This window comes from Myotis yumanensis, unplaced genomic scaffold (assembly GCF_028538775.1).
Source record: "Myotis yumanensis isolate MYYU_CA2020_CCGP unplaced genomic scaffold, mMyoYum1.0.hap1 SCAF_3, whole genome shotgun sequence".
NCBI classification, from domain to species: Eukaryota; Metazoa; Chordata; class Mammalia; order Chiroptera; family Vespertilionidae; genus Myotis; species Myotis yumanensis.
The window spans coordinates 62145721-62150631 of record NW_027223754.1 but is presented as its reverse complement, the minus strand read 5'-3'; positions in this window follow the sequence as shown (position 1 = coordinate 62150631).

Genomic DNA, 4911 nt, shown 5'->3' with positions numbered 1-4911 from the left:
TGTGGAGCCCCCGATTGATCGCCCAACCTTACTCTGGGCTTTGTTTGTTATTCTTTTTCTTTTCTTTTTAAAATTTTGTTTAATTTGATTTCAGGGAGGAAAGGAGAGGGAGAGAAAGATAGAAACATCAATGATGAGAGAGAATCATTGATCGGCTGCCTCCTACACACCCACACTGGGGATGGAGCCCACAACCCCAGCATGTGCCCTGACCAGGAATTGAACCATGACCTTCTGGTTCATAGGTCAATGCTCAACCATTGAGCTATTCCTGCCAGGGTGTTATTCTTTTTCTAGTTCTGTTAGGTGGAGGGTCAGATTATTTATTTGAGATTTTTCTTGCTTCTTGAGGTAGGCCTGTAATGCTATGAATTTCCCTCTCAGAACTGCTTTCATTGTGTCCCATACATTTGGGGTTCATTTTTATTGGTTAATAACATGTTGTTTAGCCTTCATGTGTTTGGAGTGTTTTCATTTTTTTTTAATTGTAATTGATTTCTAGTTTTATACTATTGTGGTCAGAGAAGATGCTTGATATGATTTCAATCTTCTTGAATTTATTAAGAATTGTTTTGTTTCCTAACATGTGGTCTACCCTAAAGAATGTTCCATATGCACTTGAAAAGAATATATATTCTGCTGCTTTGGGATGAAATATTCTCTAAATATCAACTAAATCCATCGGGTCCAGTGTGTTGTGTAAGATTGCTGTTGCCTTGTTGATTTTTTTGTCTGGAAGATCTATCCATTGATTTCAGTGGGGTGTCAAAGATTTCCTACTATGACTGTATTACTGTCGATCTCTCCTTTTATATTCACCAGGATTTTCTATATATACTTAGGTCAGCGGTTCTCAACCTGTGGGTCACGACCCCTTTGGTGGTCGAACGACCCTTTCACAGGGGTTGCCTAAGACCATCCTGCATATCAGATATTTACATTACGATTCATAAGAGTAGTAACATTACAGTTATGAAGTAGCAACGAAAATAATTTTATGGTTGGGTCACCACATGAGGAACTGTATTTAAAGGGCCAGAAGATTGAGAATCACTGACTTAGGTGCTCCTAATTCGGTACATATGCATTTCCAAGGGTTATATCCTCTTGTTGGATTGATCCCTTTAGTATTATGTAATGTCCTCCTTTGTCTCTTATGGCCTTTGTTTTGAAGTCTTTTTTGTCTGATATAAGTATTGCTACCCGAGATTTTTTTTTTTCCATTTCCATTTGCATGGAATATCTTTTCCTATCCTTTTACTTTCAGTCTGTGTGTATCTTTTGTTCTGAGATAGGTCTGCTTGTAGACAGCATATATGTGGGTCATGTTTTCTTTTCTTTCTTTATTTTTTAAGTTTACATAGTGCTTTTTTATTTTATTGACTAGAGGCCTGATGCACAAAATTTGTGCAAGGGGCTTGGTCCTCGAAGCCATGGTGGCTGCCTCAGCCCTCGAAGCCCTGGTTTCATCTGGAAGGTTGTCTGGTCTAATTAGCATATTATGCTTTTATTATTATAGATTTTGAGAGAGAGAGAGAGAGAGAGAGAGATCAATTCATTATTCCACCCATTTATTCACTCATTGGTTGATTCCTGTATGTGCCCTGGCGTGGGAATGAACCCCAACTTTGGTGTATTGGGACGATGCTTTAATCAACTGAGCTACCTGGCTAGGGCTGCGTGTTTTTTATCCATTCAGCTACACTACGTCTTTTGATTGGAGCATTTAATCCATTTACATTTAAAGTTATTATAGATAGGCACTTATTTATTGCCATTTTATTATATCTATGTTTCTCTTGCTCTTTTTTATTTTTTTTTTTAAATGAAGGCCCCCTTAACTTCTTGCAATTCTGTTTTGGTGGTAATGAACTTCTTTAATTTTATTTTATTATTATTATTATTATTTTTGCATGGACTACACATTGATTACACTGCTTTGAACCTTACGAAGAATATTGAATAGATGTTTGTGTTTATAGACAATCAAGGGTAGAAAGGTTAAATAATAATTTTAATTTGCTATTTGAGAGTTGAGCCAACAACCTTTTATTTTTCCTCACTTTCCATACACAAGAAGGCCCAGAAGAGACCTTGGGATGAGTCATTGTTAATGGTCACAGTTGTGTCATTCCTCGAGCTTCCTTACCTACAGTCTTGGCTCCACATTAATGAAACAGTGTGTGCCAAAAAGCTATCTTTCTATCTCTCCTCTACTATAGACTCCTTCTAGAATGATTTTAGGCTGTTCTCTGGATGAACCAACTAATAAGGAGGTCCCACATGCATCCTGTTTTTGCTGTGATGGATTCTTTTAAGCAGCTTTATTGAGGTATAATGGATACACAAAAAACTGCACCTATTTATTTTTATTTTTTAAAATATATTTTATTGATTTCTTACAGAGAGGAAGGGAGAGAGATAGAGAGTCAGAAACATCGATGAGAGAGAAACATTGATCAGCTGCCTCCTGCACACCCCCTACTGGGGATGTGCCTGCAACCAAGGTACATGCCCTTTACCGGAATCGAACCTGGGACCTTTCAGTCCGCAGGGTGACACTCTATCCACTGAGCCAAACCAGTCAGGGCAAAACTGCACCTATTTAAAGCATACAATATGATAAATTTTGACATATGTATATACCTATAAAACTGTTTCCGCCAAGACCGGTTTGGCTCAGTGGATAGAGCGTCGGCCTGCGGACTGAAAGGTCCCGGGTTCGATTCCGGTCAAGGGCATGTACCTGGGTTGCGGGCACATCCCCCATGGGAGATGTGCAGGAGGCAGCTGGTCGATGTTTCTCTCCCATCGATGTTTCTAACTATCTATCTCTCTCCCTTCCTCTCTGTAAAAAATCAATAAAATATATTTAAAAAAAAAACAAAAAACTGTTTCTACTATCAAGATAGTGAACATGCTTATCACCCCAAAAGTCTCATGTTCCCTTAACATTCCTTCCTCTGACCCTCTTGTCCCATCCCCTCTCCCAAGCAGCCACAGATCTGCTTTCTGTCACTGCAATTTATTTTGCATTTTTAAGAATTTTATTATAAATAAAATTATACTGTACGTACTCATTGTGTCTAGCTTCTTTTAATTATTTTGAATATATACTATACTAGAGGCCCAGTGCACAAAAATTTGTGCACTGGGGGGGAGGGGGGTCCCCCAGCCTGGCCTGTGCCCTCTCGCAGTCTGGGACCCCTCGGGAGATAACGACCTGCTGGCTTAGACCTGCTCCCGGGTGGCAAAGGGCACTCCCAATCCCTAGGTGCAGCCCCTGGTCAGGCTCAGAGCAGGGCCGATTGGGGAGTTGGGGGCGCCACCCCATCATGCACAGAGCAGGGCGGATCGGGAGGTTGCGATGCCACCCTCAGTCACCCTCAGGGTAGGGCCGATTGGGGGGTTGGGGCACCGCCCCCTGTCACACTCAAGGCAGGGTCGATGGGGAGGTTGTGAGGCCACCCCCTGTCACTCACAGAGCAGGGTCCATCAGGGGGTTGGGGCACCGCCCCCTTTCACACACAGAGCAGGGCAGATCAGGGGGTTGGGGCGCTGCACTCTGTCACACTCAGGGCAGGGCCAATGGGGAGGTTATGGCTCTACCCTGTCATACACAGAGCAGGGCCGATCAGGGGGTTGGTGCGCCGCACCCTGTCACACACACAGCTGCAGGGTGATCAGGGGATTGGGGAGCTCCCCCCTATCAGGCACAGAGCAGGGCTGATCAGGGGGTTTGGACGCTGCCCCCTGTCACGCTGATCCCGGTGCCGGGAGGCATATTACCCTTTTACTATATAGGATAGAGGCCTGGTGCATGGGTAGGGGCCGGCTGGTTTGCCCTGAAGGGTGTCCTGGATCAGGGTGGGGGTCCCCACTGGGGTGCCTGGCCAGTCTGGGTGAGAGACTGAGGGCTGTTTTCCGGAAGCGGGTGACTGAAGCTCCCAACCGCTCCTTTTTTTCTTTTTTTATTCTGGGCCAGCTTTAGCTCTGAGGCCTTGCTGCTGAAAACATCGATACAATGTTGCTGAAGCCCGGCTGAATGAAAGCTGGTTTCTGGGGTTTTGTTTAGCTTCTACATTTGCAACATAGTTGCTTAGAGTTGCAGCTGAGAGGCCGGCAAGTCAGGCGGGGAACGTTGGAGTCCGCAGTCACTGGAGCAAGCAAGCCTCCCTGCTCGTTTCAGTGCATGGCTGCCAGCCGCCATCTTGGCTGACAGTTAATTTGCATAAGGATATGCTGATTAGCCAATGGGAAGGGTAGCGGTCGTACGCTAATTACCATGTTTCTCTTTTATTAGTGTAGATAATTATTCTGATATTTCCTGTTTCAATATTTCATTGCTTGCATTGCTGAGTAGTATCCCATTATATGGATAGAGCAGTTTGTTTATTCATGCACCTGTTGATAGACATTTGGTTGGTTCTAGTTTTGGTCTATTATAAATAAAGCTGCTATGAACATTTGAGTAAAAGTCTTTGCATCAACATAAGCTTTTTTTTCTCTTGGGTAAATATGTAGGTATGAAATGGCTGAATCATAGGGTAAACACATTGTAAACTTTTTGTTGTTGTTGTTAATACTCACTCCAGGATATATATATATATATATATATATATATATATATATATATATATACACACACATATATACATACATATGTTTTTATTGCTTTTTAGAGAGAGAGGAAGGGGGATGGCTAGAGAGATAGAAATATCAATGATGAGAGAGAATCATCGATTGGCTGCCTCCTGCATGCCCTCCCACCAGGGATCGAGTCTAAAACCCGGGCATGTGCCCTGACTGGGAATCAGCCATGACTTACAAGTTCTTAGGTCGATGCTCAACCACTGAGCAACACTGGCCCTGCATCAAAGATATTTTTTCCATTGATTTTTAGTGTGGGAA